General features: G+C 32.7%; 1 long non-coding RNA gene across 1 annotated transcript; it reads right to left on the bottom strand.

Moving 5' to 3' along the window:
- Positions 1 to 1,625, bottom strand: LOC107930229 (uncharacterized). The gene is made up of 2 exons (XR_005927388.1): positions 1,364 to 1,625; positions 1 to 1,072 (listed from the first exon to the last, which is right to left on the bottom strand). It is a non-coding gene; the product is annotated as an uncharacterized lncRNA (long non-coding RNA).
- Positions 1,626 to 15,841: the final 14,216 nt, after the last annotated feature.

Below are 15,841 nucleotides of genomic sequence, written 5' to 3'. Positions count from 1 at the left end.
TTAAAATGGATCATTCTCATGACATTTTGCATTTTGTGCATTTAACATCCATAATACATGTAGTTAGGAGCATTTGATTCATATTAATCATGACATCCTAATCATCTAGCATAAGCATATCACTCTTCTACAGATGGATTCCCCAGAGGACAATGTAGCAGGATTACAGATATCATCAGTCTTATCTTCACTGAGTAGGAGTAGAGCAGGCTAAATACCAGATCTTATCTTCACTGAGCAGAAGTGAAGCAGATCAAAATTTGGCAAGTCTTATCTCTATGTATCGGCAATGGAGCAGATTTCAGCCACCAGCCTTATCTTCACTGAACAGGAGTGGAGCAGGCTAAATACCAGATCTTATCTTCACTGAGCAGAAGTGAAGCAGATCAAATTTTGGCAAGTCTTATCTCCATGTATCGGCAATAGAGCAGATTTCAGCCACCAGCCTTATCTTCACTGAGTAGGAGTGGAGCAGGCTAAATACTAGATCTTATCTTCGCTGAGCAGGAGCGGAGCAGATCAAATTTTAGTGAATCTTATCTTCATGTATCGGCAATGGAGCAGATTTCAGCCACCGGCCTTATCTTCACTAAGCAGGAGTGGAGCAGGCTAAACATACTAGATCTTATCTTTACTGAGCAGGAGTAAAGCAGATCAAATTACAGCAGATCACATCTCCGTGAAGCAGCAACGAAGCGTTTTGAAGCAATAAGGTACGGTGGGTTACGGCAAAGAAGACAAGACTCAGCCAACCCAGTCAAATTTGGCCCTTCTAAAATCTTTTCTCTATTCTCGTTACACGACAATGAGCAAAGAGGGGTAGCTGTAGGACCAAATTTATGCCCGGGCCCAAAGCTCCAAAACCCAAGACCCATTTACATCTAAAACACAGGCCCAAAAATAAACCCAAACAAGGCCCAAACAAACAGAAACCTAAAGCTGTTGCTTGAGCCTTCGCGCCGCACGCCTCTCACCAACGTCCCACTCCACCATCCACCGCACCTCCGAGACATGCGCTACTAGCAGTCCCTCTTTGTCACGCCTCGTGCTTTCGAGATATCCGCAACAACACCTGTAACAGGAAGCAAACAGATAGCAACCAATAGAAGATTTTATTTGTTTTTCTAGGCTATAAAAGCCATTCTAAACAATGTAAAGCGATCGGTTTTTTTTTACTACAAAAATCAGAGAGAAATATACGAAAACAACAAGTTTTGAGTAAAAGCTTTCATACATTCAAATAGAATAAGGTGGTTACAATATTTTCTTTTAATTTTTTAATCTTTAGAGCTTTTTGTGGATCTATCTTGTATTTTTGAAAAATAGAGTTTAAAAAAATAAAAAGATTTTAGGAGGGCCTCACCTGGTTTTCGACGGTCGCCGATGAGCACGCAGGGGAGGGAAAGCGCTGCGATGATGGGCGCTGCGCCCTAGCAAAAGGAGAAAGGGGGCCGAACCCCTTGGTTTTCTTTTTTGAATTCGGCAGAATGGGATTAAAGAAATGGGGGGGGGGGGTTTCTTTAATTTTAGTGTTAATGGCAAACAGCCAACTTTTTTGGTTTTAATTACAAAGAGAGTGGACCATTTAATTTTTTTGGGCTTATGGCGCACCTAGTCCCTCGTTTGCGTGTGGCCACTAGATTGGGTCCTTTTATGCTACTTTTTTGTTTTTTAAAAATTGGCCCCAAATATTTGCGCGCCTCTTCGTTTTAGTCCTGTATTAAATGCTGTACATTGGGCAAAAGAGAATTTTCCATTTTTGGTCCCCCTAGTTCACATGCGCGTCCAACGTGGTCCCCCTAACCTTTTTTAATTCCGATTTTGGCCCAAAAACTCCCATTTTAATTTCAATTAAGCCCCATTTTGATTATTTAAATACTTTTAACATAAAATTAATTGTTTTTTGTTTGTAATATTTATTATTTTTATTCTATTATATCCTACTGGTTTTTTAGTTTTTTCCATCCCACTATTTATTATACTGTTTTTATACTATTACCTATTATACTTATTATATTATTATTATTTTTTTAAAAATTTTGTTTTATATTATTTTTATTTAACTTAATCAATTTGAGTTGTTTCACATTATTATATTATTTACTTATTTACATATTTGTTATATGCTTATTATATATGTATATTTTAAAAGTAAAACTAATTATTTTATGTATAAATTTTTATTATATTTATTATATTATCTATATTAATTTTTAAAAAAAATCATTTTTTGTACTCTTTATCTTAAATATTTATATATATATATTATTAAAGGTTAATAATTTTAAATATAGATTGTTATACTTACTATATTTTGCTTGTTATACTTTATTTATTTTTACTATTTACTACTACTACTACTTTATTATTATTATTTATAACTTTTTATATTTGTTTTTCACTAAAGTTTTTTTTCAAATATAATTATCAATAGACCTATTATGATATTTTTATTTATTTATTTTTATATATACCATTGTTCTTATCGGTCACTATTTTTATACTAAACTATTATTATTTATTATTTTACACTACCACTAATTTACTATAATTATTATCTTTTTTTTTACTTGCATCACTATATCTAACATCATCATTGGCTTATTATCTTCCTTTCCATTGTGCATTTTTTTAATCATTGTTGTATTTATCATGTTATTATATTCATCACTTCTGTTATTACTACTGTTCTTAATTTTCTTTATGCTTGATATATTTTAGGTATTAATATATGTTATTAGGGTTATTATATTGCTATTTTCATATTGCATGTTATCATTTTTTTTATTAAGTTTCAACCGCCCAAATTCATTTTATTTAAAGATTTATCCTCGACTATTTTCAAAATAAAGGCAATGTTCGATATTTAGGATCCTGGGGAAGATTGTGCCCTAACTTACTGGGTTCCAATTTTCCTCGTTAAACCTAAATAACCGAGTACCCTTCTTAAATCTACTTGTATGAAGTTCGAATAAAAAACTATTCTTGGAATTTAGGATGTTGCACCCTAACTTACTGGGTGTGGCATTGCGGTTTTGAGGATAGGGATTTCTAAAATCAAGGCAATACCTGGCACTTGGGAGTTTTGAAAGATTGAGCTCTAACTTATTGAGTTCTAATTTTTCATGAGTCTCGAATGACCAAATACCCTTCTCTTGAACCTTCATACATGAATTTTAAAAAAATCAAAGACTAACTTAGTTCCGAAGGTCTGAAGTGTTAGACCCTAACTTACTGGGTATGGCATATTTCTCCTTCGAAATGAGTGGGTCTTTACATTTTATTCAATTTACGTTTTTTTTAAGTAAGAAGATCGTACTCTAAAATCTTTTTACGTTTCGACATCAAGACATTAACTAATCAAATAAGGTACCAATTTTTGGGCGTTGCGAGGGTGCTAACCCTTCCTCGTATGTAACCGACTCCCGAGCCCGTTTTCTCAAATTTAGCAGACCAAAAAATCATTGTTTTAATAAGCCCAAATGTTTTATTAAAACGATCAATTCTAGGGTCGCCCAATCACACCTCAGAAAGGATTGGTGGCGACTCCATTCATATTTTTAAAGTCGATCCCCGTTTTTCAAAATTTAAAAATGGTTTCGACAAGGGCTAGCTTGAAACAAAAAGTAAAGAGGAAGACTTGATTGAAAGATTGAAGGGTTGAAGATTTAAAAAAAAAAGTGGTTGGATAAAAATTGAAAGATGTTTTTTATATTGTTAAAATTCTGTAATTAGTTTGAATTTAGTCTCTAGTTTAAATTTGATTTTTAAAATTTTGATTTATTTAGTGATAATATTTATAAAAAATCTAGCTAAATTTTAGCACCAGAAGTGTGTATAAATACCTAGTGGCTACAACCAATTAAACACTTCATTCTGCCAATTATTTCCATGATTAATAAAATCTTTTTTAGTTTTAGCCTGGTTATCGCTTCGACAAAGTATTTATCGCTTGGAAGGAAAAATCTATTTCAATGGTCGATTCAAAATTGGAGTACACGGAGGTTAGGGCTAAGCTAAAATATATTTTATTTACCAATTTATTTTATTTGCTTAAATTTATTTTATTTACAATTTCAAATATGATTTTATTTTATTTTATTACACTTCATATCTCCTTATTTTATTATCTTTATCAATTTAAACCCCCTATTTTTATTTTTTAGCATTGTTACGCATAGATTGTGGGCACGACTATGACCGTGACAACGATTCTGGTCACGGAAAAAGGCAAAATTAGATAGTCAATCTCTGTGGATTCGACCTACTATTCTATACTGCTAATACTGTTATTTTGTCGTAGGAATTTATATTTAGTGATTTTGATGCCCATGAAACCCCTACTTCTTTTTCACTCAATTGGGTACTGAAATCGCCCTTAATTTTTTCAATTAAAATCACCATGTGTCACAACCACACTGTGCGATGTGACAAAAAAATGATAAAAATAAAAATAAATAAAAGTTATAAATATTATTAAATTTTAATAAAAAATATTTAAAAAATATTTAAAATTATAAAATGTTATAAAAATCGTAAAAAATTATAAATATATAGAAATATAGAAAAAATTATAAAATTTTATAAAGTCATAAGAAAATTATAAAAAATGTAAAGAAATGTAAAATTTGTAAAAAATTATAAAAATTATCGTACTAAAAGAAATATTTTATAAATTTTCTATAACTTTTATTGATTTTTATTTTGATCATTTTTCACCACATGTCACGCTATTTTGCAACACATAATGACTTTAACTAAAAAAATTGGGGGTCGCTTATTTTAACTATCAACGATTAAAGTTAATGGTTAAATGAGATTTTTGATGCATTTAATAAATTTTTTTTATAATTTTTACAAAAGTTTACAATTTTTTATGATTTTTATAATTTTATAATTTTATAATATTTTATATTTTTTATTAAAAGTTAATATTTTTTTTATAAATTTTATTGATATTTATTTTTTATAATTTTTTTCACATGTCACGCTGTGGTTGTAACATGAGGTGGTTTTAACTAAAAAATTTAAAGGTAGTTAAATTTAACTGTCAACTATTAAAGTTAATGATCAAATGGCCTTTTTGATGTATTTCACAGTTCAAATACCCAATTGAGTGCAAAAAAAAAGGGCTTCATTGTTTTTTTTTTTTTGAAAAAGTTTAAGGGTTTTTTTTATGCATTTTGAAAGTTAAGTACCCAATTGAGTGCAAAAACAAAGTAGGGGCTTAATTGCTTTTTTTGAAAAAGTTTGAGAGTCTTTTTTATGCATTTTGAAAATTCAAGTACCCGATTGAGTGCAAAAAAATAAAGATTTAATTTTTTTTGACAAAATTTAAAGATTTTTTACACCATTAAACATTGTATTTTTTAACGTTTAAATGGTTTATTGCATGGAAACTTTTTAATTAATGAAAAATCTTTTAAACGTTCAAAAAAAAGTGTTTTAAACCATTTAATTATTGCAATTAAACCATTTAAACGTTAAAAAAATCATGAATAATTTAAAAAGTTGCCATACAATTAAAAAATTGTAAGTTGTACAAGTTTTTAATATAAAAAAATCATTTAAATAGCAAAAAACTGTATACATACAACAATTAATGCAAAAAAAATGCAAACAAAACAGTAAAAAAATCAAGGGGAGAGCATTTACCAATAGCCCCTGCTTAATTTTTATTGACCAATACTGGGGAGGATAGGCACAGGGGTTGCAAGAAAGAAGAATTTGAAGCAAGTATGCTATGCCAAACACAGACCTCTCCTCTTGGGCCATTCAAATAGGCATTGCCTTTTAGCTTCAAACCCATAATTCAAGAGACATATGCTATCCTCAGCAATATTGCTATCATTGATCAGAATTTCAATATTTCTGTTGTGCAGGTCCATTATATGGTAAGCACAGAGCATACTTTATTGTAATTCATTGTTAACTCATCTAAAGTTTTCTAAGAAGAAGAAGACTTAGAGAAACAGAGAAATTTAGAAAGCCATGGATACTAAAAACACACTTATATTTTATTGATAGGAAACTTAATGCCCCTTACAAACTGATATCATCTCCTTTTATAGCTGAAGGAGAGATAATAAAACAAAATAGTAAACAGTTCTAAAGCACACAGTACTACAGACATTATTACATAAAGCAAACAATACTATAAAGTAGCTGATCATGAGTGGCTTCTTTCAGCTGTTAGCATTTGAGTGGGGATATTGAGCACTGTCTATGGAATATTCACTATTTGCTGTCATATCCAAATCTTCATCCATATCCTCATTACCGTCTTATTCTTGGTGCATCTTTAAGAGACTGATTTGACTACAATACCACGAGTATTCTTAAGACCACTCTGAAGGATTTGGGATGCTCTCATAATAATCCTAAATGGCTTTTAAGATTCCTTTATGATAAGGTTTGTATCTTATTGGCCATGTGTCCCAAGGAGCATCAATGTCTAGAGGAGGCCATATCTCAAATGGGATAACCCTATTGAGCTAGCAAAGGAACTTCTATATGATCCTGTAGTGTAGGTCAAATTTTCTAATATCTTCATCAAGAACTTTGTGAATCCATGCAGTAGGAAAAGATCCTAACTGAGTTGATTTTCCCCGTTGAACCAAAGATTGTGATTTGTGGAAGATAATGATCATATAATTCCCCTTATTTTCTTGATAATACTGATCAATCATGGTCATCGACTGTGTTAGAGGATGGAACCAACATAAAAAAGTAAAAAAACTTTTTATGTTGTGGTTCAATATTTCCTCTAATGGAATTCATCAGAAAATAACGGAGATCAGGGATGAGGAATTGAATGGCTATGTGATGGATATGAGTGAGGTACCTCAAGAATCATTTTACTTCATTAGGTTGTTCCACAAATTCAAATTTGATAGGATGAATGAAGGGATAATCAGGATACACACCCCATGGTCTTAGGATAAGTCCTCTCAAATTTTTAAAAACTTGAATTTGATATTCAAACATCATGTCTTTGGTTTTAGGATGAAAGTTTCCTTGTTCAATAAAAGTCATGACTTCAGGTGGAAATTCTGGATTGAGGTTTGGGGCAACAGGGTAAGAAGTAAGAAATGGATAAGATGAAGAGGATGGTCTATACATCATGAAGGGTCTGGGCTGAAAAATTCTTCTGTGGGTGAGGACTTCTGGTTTGGGCCTAGAAAGAAAATCAGCAATGACATTTTGCTTTCGTTTTATATGCTTGGTATTAAACTTAAATTAGGAAAACCATTCAGCCCATGGAGAAGTTGAAGGTGAGGGACTATTTTTTGCTTGAACTTGAGCATTTGTGGAAAAGATGATATGTCCATTTCAATAAGAAAATGATATCCCGCAAGATGAAATTTAAATTTTTCAATACCTTTTTTACTGTAAGGATTTCTTTGAAAGTGGAATGGTAATAGATTTCTGCATCTGAAAATCTTCCACTTTTGTATCCACAAAGATGTCTTTTACCATTTCTTTCTTCACGTAAGATTACTCCTCAATATTTGTCACTGGCATCTGTTTGCAAAATTCTTTTTCATCAGAAAGAATTTGGAGTGGAGGCAAATTCTGGGTCAACTCTTTCAGCCTTTGAACTACTCTTGTTTGAGAGGAAGACCATAAGGGAGGTTCTTTCTTGAGCTTTTTTGTTAGGGGGTTAATATACTTAGAAACTTTAGGAATAAAATCTCTAAGATAATTAACAATCCCTAAAAATTATTGTACCTGTTTAAAAGACAGGTTTTTCAGATGGAAACTTGAGAAGTTCTTGAGCAATATGAGGACTTGGAGAAAATATTCCATCTTTTAGCTTCATTCTCAGAAATTCAATTTCTGGTTTGTTTATCTGCATTTTCTTTTCTGAAAGCATTATCCCATATTTGAAAATAAGGGATTTGAAATCTTCAAGGAGCTGAGCATGAGATTCTTCACCTTGGCTATAAAGTAAGATATCATCAATATAGATCAAAGCATTTTCCATCAAAGGATGAAAAATCTTTATCATTGCTTTCTGAAAAAGTGAATGAGCTGTTTTTAATCCAAACGGCATTACTTTCCACTGGAAATGTCTGTTAGGAATACAAAATCCTATTTTTTGTCTGTCATTAGGATGTATTCCTGATTGCCAAAATCCCGCTTTGAGATGAAACTTGGAGAAAACTCTTGCTTTAGCCAAACTTGAAAAAAATGAGTTCTTGTTTGGCAGAAGAAACTTGTCATCTTGGAGGAAATGATTAAGAGGTTGATAATTTATTACCAATCTTAATTTTCCTTTGATTTGCTTAGATCTTTTATTGACATAAAAACTTCACATACCCATTGGAAATCTGGTGGTTCAATTAGATCTTGTTGTCATAATTCTTTGCATTCTTATTCTGCCAGCAATAAGTGATCCGGATTCATTCCCTGATGACTGCCTTTTTTGGATTAATATCTTCATTTTTCTTGAAGGGAAGGTGAATGAAGAATTCTGGGTTTTTCTATAAATGATTTAGGCATTTTTTCAGGAATTCTGAATGGGAATCTGCACATGATTGAGTTTTTAATTCTTGTCAATCTGAAGGATTTTTTCTGATTGAATGGAAAAGAGTTTTGGTGTTTTCACAAAGGGTTGGAAAAGATTTTTGAATCTTACTCTATCTGGAAATGTTCTTAAATGTTGGGCTTTTATGTAGAGGTCAAAACCTATTACAATATCTTTTCCTGGGAGTTTTGAACCAAGTACTGTAGTTTTAACACAACAGCCTGGGAAGAACTAAATAGTAAAAGGCTTACTAATCAGATGGGTAGCAAAGGCATGATCTGCAGTAGAATTAAAGTACCTTACATGAGGTTTCCACCATTCTGAAGGTAAAACATCTGGATTCATGATGGTTTCAGCTGCTCCAGTATCTATAAAGGCAATTATAGTAATGGGTTTACTATATTTGTCCAAATGAATCTTGACAGGTACATGAGGAACTGGAATTATATCAACAGAAATGTTCTGGACTTTGGCTTGCATCATCTGTATATCTGAATAATCTGACTTTGGCTCTGAAGATTCACTAAGACAAGCAAGAATAGCACAAATTGTCTTATCTGATAGTTCATATTCAATGGAGCAAACAGATTCTATGTCATCTTCTTCTCATAATTTAATTTCTGATTGTCTAACTGTCTGTGCGAGGCCTGTTTGTTTTTTGGACAATTTTTTGAGAAATGTCATTTTTTATTACAGATGTAACAACTATCAGATTTTTTTGTTCTTCTTTTCTTCTTGAGATATCTCCATTGAGGCTTCTTTCTTCTTCTCCATCTTGAAGTATTTTTTGAAAAAGAATGTTTTTTGAAATGTTTCTTTTTCTTAGTGCGACAGTCACATAGCTGATCTTTTGCACATTTATATTTCAGATGAGAATCATCACAAGCTTTATCAATCTTTTTGTCACCATGGAGATAATCCTTGAGTATCCTTCTTTTGTTGCAGATATCTTCTAAGGTAATAAAGACCTCTTGTTGAAGTTCTCCAACTGTTGTCTGAAGAATGTCTTTATTTCGTCTTTGAAGACCTTGGTTGACTGCAACTTGGAGTCGATCTGGGAGGGATGAAAGGATGGCTGGCTTAAGATTTAGATTTAAGCCTAAAGCACAAAATAATTTAGTCATTATTTTAAAGTACTTTGCTAAATCCTTTTTTCTGTATGAATAACATTTTCTTTTGTAGAATTCCCTTCTCTTCAATGTTAACAAATCTTCAGGGTTTTCTACAAAATGGTGGTGTATAATCTTGATTGGTTGGGCCAGATCTTGGAGAACTAGAAACTACATCTGATCATTTTGAGTAATAGCTTTCCACCAATCTCTTAACATCCCAGTAAATCTGGAAACAAATTCCATGAGGATGTTGTAATTGCTATCTTCCGTTAATTTGCGAGTTTCTAACTAGGAATGGAACTTCTGGATTCTTTCTGGCCATTTTTCTGCTGGTAAATCATCAAGAGTGAAAGTGGTTCTTCTAATAGAAGTTTTTGGCGTCTGTCTCTGTGGTGCAGAAGATGATTCTGGCATTTCTTGCATTTCTTCATCACTTGGCTATTCTACTTTAGTTGTTTGGAAGGCTTTCAGAAGATTTTCATCCTTTGTTTTTATTTGTTCTTCTAATGAAGATTCAGATTCTTCTGGCGTACTTGAATTTTCCCATGAATCAGTTTCAGTATCTGATTTTTGTGATTGATTCTGCAATGCTGAAATTCTTAGGATTGTAGATTCTCTGTAATCCTTTAAAAAAGTTGTTAAAGGATTTTGGTGTTCTTCTTGAATCATCAGAGACTTTGAAACTTGTTTTGGTAGCGGTGATTTTGGTAGAGATTCTTTTAAAACTATGTGAACCAGGTCCAGAAAGAAGTATGATACAAAGCTTTTCTACTAAAGGAAGACCTTTGTACATGTTCAAAGATGAAAAAACAGGACATTGCCCTTGGGATCTTCATTGTTCAGGTGATTTCTATGCTGATGATAGAATGAGTGCTTGGATTGATCACTTGGATAATACTGCATCCAAGCTAGGAAAGAAAAAGAAAAACAAAAAATCCACTCAATCTGAGCTTTATAGAAGATGGATGAAAGGAGATCCAGACATTGGTTCGCTTGGAGAGGATAATGGTAAATTTGTTTACCTTGTTGATTATTCATCTCATAGATCTTTACCAGATAAACAGGTTCTTCCAAGACCTTATAAACCTTCTTCACCTTCTTCAAAACCATCTCTTTCACCTCCTCCACAAAATCCAAAACCTTCAAAACAAAAACCTTTTCCCCAATCCTGTTACAAGAAAATAAACAAATGGGTTAAGAAAAACCCAGACTTTCTTGCTTCTCAAGAACTAGTTTTTGTTGCATGCATGATGCAGCGCACTTTGTCATATGATAAAGAATTTCCCCCTCTTGAAGAGCATTCAGAGAAAAATTACACTCATGATTAGTGCTGTAGAAGCCACCCTCAATTGGTAAACAGAAAATGCTATTGCCTAGAATCATGCCTTAAAAAGAATTGATACAAAGATTTCAGCTATTGAAGCAAAGGTAGATGACAATACCAAAATGATCAGAGATCTTATTAATCTTTTGTAAAAAAAGGCTAGATGCAGTAGTAAGAGAACCAGCAACACCAGGACAAGATTTCTTCTCTCATCTTGCACAGAGAGAAAGTGAAATTCAAAAATTAAAAGATCAAATTGAAACTCTTCAAGAAACAGGAAAGATTCTTGAGCCAACTTAAAGAGCAGAAACAATTGAGCTGTTTCCTTCTATCAGACAGAAAAGTTCTCTTCCAACAGAAGGAGTGAAAATTACCTTCCCAGAATTTCCAAAACGTATTATGCTAAGTACATATGAAATTTTTCTGGAAATTAAAAAGCAAGAAACTGAAAAGAAAAAGAAAAAAGTCACTAAAAAGGCCAAAATACCCAGTGAAAGTGAAGCTTATCAGACATAAAATAAGCTTGGAAAGAGGCCAATTTTAGAAGAATCTCTACCAAAATCACCGCCTCCAAAACAAGTTTCAAAGTCTCTAATGATTCAAGAAGAACACCAAAATCCTTTAACAACTTTTTTAAAAGATTACATAGAATCTACAATCAATCACAAAAATCAGATAATGAAACTGATTCATGGGAAAATTTAAGTACGCCAGATATTCATCAGAAGAACAAACAGAAACAAAGGATGAAAATCTTCTGAAAGCCTTCCAAACAACTAAAGTGGAAGAGCCAAGTGATGAAGAAATGCAAGAAATGCCAGAATCATCTTCTGCACCATAGAGACAAACGCCAAAAACTTTCATTGGAAGAACCACTTTCACACTTGATGATTTAACAGCAGAAAAATGGCCTGAAAGAATCCAGGAGTTCCATTCCTGGTTAGAAACTCGCAAATTAACTGAAGATAACAATTACAACATCCTCATGGAATTTGTTTCCAGATTTACTGGGATGTTAAGAGATTGGTGGAATGCTATTACTTAACATGATCAAATGCAGTTTCTAGTTCTCCAATATCTGGCCTAACCAATCAAGATTATACACCACCATTTTGTAGGAAACCTTGAAGATTAGTTAACATTGAAGAGAAGGGAATTCTACAAAAGAAAATGTTGTTCATACAGCAAAAGGGATTTAGCAAAGCACTTTAAAATAAGGACTGAATTATTTTGTGCTTTAGGCTTAAATCCAAATCTTAAGCCAGTCATCCTTTCATCCCTCCCAGATCCACTTCAAGTTGCAGTCAACCAAGATCTTCAAAGACAAAATAAAGACATTCTCCAGATAACAGTTGGAGAACTTCAACAAAAGGTCTTTATTGCCTAAGAAGATATCTGCAACAGAAGAAGGATATTCAAGGATTATCTCCATGGTGACAAAAAGATTGATAAAGCTTGTGATGATTCTCATCTGAAATATAAATGTGCAAAAGATCAGCTATGTGACTGTCGCACAAAGAAAAAGAAACATTTCAGAAAATATTCATTTTCAAAAAATACTTCAAGATGGAGAAGAAGAAAGAAACCTCAATGGAGATATCTCAAGAAGAAAAGAATAACAACAAAATCTGATCGTTGTTTCATCGTAATCAAAAAGGGCATTTCTCAAAAAATTGTACAAAAACCAAACAGGCCTCGTACAGACAGTTAGACAATCAGGAATTAAATTACGAGAAGAAGATGACATAGAATCTGTTTGCTCCATTGAAGATGGACTATCAGATAAGACAATTTGTGCTATTCTTGCTTGTCTTAGTGAATCTTCAGAGCCAGAGTCAGATTATTCAGATATACAGATGATACAAGCGAAAGTCTAGAACATATCAGTTGATATAATTCAGTTCTTCAAGTACCTGTCAAGATCTATTTGGACAAATATAATAAACCGATTACTATAATTGCCTTTATAGATACTGGAGCAGCTGAAACCATCATGAATCCAGATGTTTTACCTTCAGAATGGTGGAAACCTCATGTAAGGTACTTTAATTCTGCTGCTGATCATCCCTTTGCTACCCATCTGATTAGTAAGCCTATTACTATTCAGTTCTTCCTAGGTTGTTGTGTTAAAACTATAGTACTTAGTTCAAAACTTCCAGGAAAAGATATTGTAGTAGGTTTTGTCCTCTACATAAAATCCCAACATTTAAGAATACTCCCAGATGGAGTAAGATTCAAAAATCTTTTCCAACCTTTTGTGAAAACACCAAAACTCTTTTCCATTCAATTAGAAAAAATCCTTCAGATTATTCAAGAATTAAAAACTCAATCATGTGCAGATTCTCATTCAAAATTCCTGAAAAAGCCCAAATCCTTTATGGAAAAACCCAAAATTCTTTATTCACCTTCCCTTCTAGAAAAATGAAGATATTAATCCAAAAAAGGCCAATCATCAGGGAATGAATCCAGATCACTTATTGCTGGCAGAACAAGAATGCAAAGAATTACAACAACAAGATCTAATTGAACCATCAGATTCCCAATGGGCATGTGAAGCTTTTTATGTCAATAAAATATCTGAGCAAATAAGAAGAAAGTTAAGATTAGTAATAAATTATCAACCTCTTAATCATTTCCTCCAAGATGACAAGTTTCCTCTGCCAAACAAGAACTCATTTTTTTTGGTTAAAGAAAGAGTTTTCTCCAAGTTTAATCTCAAAGCGGAATTTTGGCAATTGGGAATACATCCTGATGACAGATAAAAAATAGGATTATGTATTCCTAACAGACATTTCCAGTGGAAAGTAATGCCGTTTGGATTAAAAACAACTCCTTCACTTTTTTAGAAAGCAATGATAAAGATTTTTCATCCTTTGATGGAAAATGGTTTGATCTATATTGATGATATCTTGCTTTATAGTCAAGATGAAGAATTTCATGCTCAGCTTCTTGAAGATTTCAAATCCCTTATTTTCAAATATGGGATAATGCTTTCAGAAAAAGAAGATGCACATAAACAAACCAGAAATTGAACTTCTGGGAATAGAACTAAAAGATGGAAGATTTTCTCCAGGTTCTCATATTGCTCAAGAACTTCTCAAGTTTTCATTTAAAAACTTGTCCTTTAAACATGTACAACAATTTTTAGGAATTGTTAATTATCTTAGAGATTTTATTCCTAAAGTTTCTAAATATATTAACCCCCTAACAAAAATGCTCAAGAAAGAATCTCCCTTATGGTCTTCCTCTTAAACAAGAGCAGTTCAAAGACTGAAAGAGTTGACCAGAATTTTCCTCCACTCTAAATTCCTTCTGATGGAAAAAGGATTTTGTAAACAGATGCCAGTAACAAATATTAGGGAGCAATCCTACTTGAAGAAAGAAATGGTAAAAGACATCTTTGTGGATACAAAAGTGGAAGATTTTCAAATGCAGAAAGCTATTACCATTCCACTTTCAAAGAAATCATTGCAGTCAAAAAAGGTATTGAAAAATTTAAATTTCATCTTGCGGGATATCATTTTCTTATTGAAATGGAAATGTCATCTTTTCCACAAATGCTCAAGTTCAAGCAGAAAATAGTCCCACACCCTCAACTTCTCCGATGGGTTGAATGGTTTTCCCAATTTAAGTTTAATACTAGACATATAAATGGAAAGTAAAATGTCCTTGCTAATTTTCTTTCTAGGCCCAAACCAAAAGTCCTCGCCTACAGAAGAATTTTCTAGCCCAGACCCATCATGATGTATAGACCATCCTCTTCATCTTCTCCATTTCTTACTTCTTACCCTATTGCCCCAAACCTTAATCCAAAATTTCCACCTGAAGTCATGACTTTGATTGAACAAGGAAACTTTCATCCCAAAACCAAAGACATGATGTTTGAATATCAAATTCAAGTCTTTAAAAATTTTAGCGGACTTATCCTAAGACCATGGGGTGTGCATCCTGATTATCCCTTCATTCATCCTATCAAATTTGAATTTGTGGAACAACCTAATGAAGTAAAATGGTTCTTGTGGTACCTCACTTATCTCCATCATATAGCCATTCAATTCCTCATCCCTGATCTCTGTTATTTTCTGATGAAAGTTATTAGAGGAAATATTGAACCACAACATAAAAACTTTTTTACTTTTTTATGTTGGTTCCATCCTCTAACATAGTTGATAAACATGATTGTTCAGTATTATCAAGAAAATAAGGGGAATTATATGATCATTATCTTCCACAAACCATAATCTCTGGTTCAACAGGGAAAATCAACTCAGTTAGGATCTTTTCCTACTGCATGGATTCACAAAGTTCTTGATGAAGATATTAGAAAATCTGACCTACACTACAGGATCATACAGAAGTTCCTTTGCCAGCTCAATAGGGTTATCCCATTTGAGATATGGCCTCCTCTAGACATTGATGCTCCTTGAGACACATGGCCAATAAGATCCAAACCTTATCACAAAGGATAAAAGCCATTTAGGATTATTATGAGAGCATCCCACATTCTTCAGAGTGGTCTCAAGAATACCCGTGGTATTGTAGTCAAATCAGTCTCTTAAAGATGCACCAAGAACAAGACGATAATAAGGATATGGATGAAGATTTGGATATGCCAGCAAATAGTGAAGATTTCATGGACAGTGTTCAATATCCCCAATCAAATGCTAACAGCTAAAAGAAGTCACTCATGATCAGCTACTTTATAGTACTGTTTGCTTTATGTATAATGTCTATAGTACTGTGTGCTTTAGAACTGTTTACTATTTTGTTTTATTATCTCTCCTTCAGCTATAAAAGGAGATGATATCAGTTTGTAAGGGGCATCGAGTTTCCTATCAATAAAATATCAGTGTGTTTTTAGTATCCATGGCTTTC

The sequence above is a fragment of the Gossypium hirsutum genome, chromosome A05 (assembly GCF_007990345.1).
Source record: "Gossypium hirsutum isolate 1008001.06 chromosome A05, Gossypium_hirsutum_v2.1, whole genome shotgun sequence".
Taxonomy (NCBI): Eukaryota; Viridiplantae; Streptophyta; class Magnoliopsida; order Malvales; family Malvaceae; genus Gossypium; species Gossypium hirsutum.
Note: the sequence above shows the minus strand (reverse complement) of the source record. Positions and strands in the feature narration are given on the sequence as shown.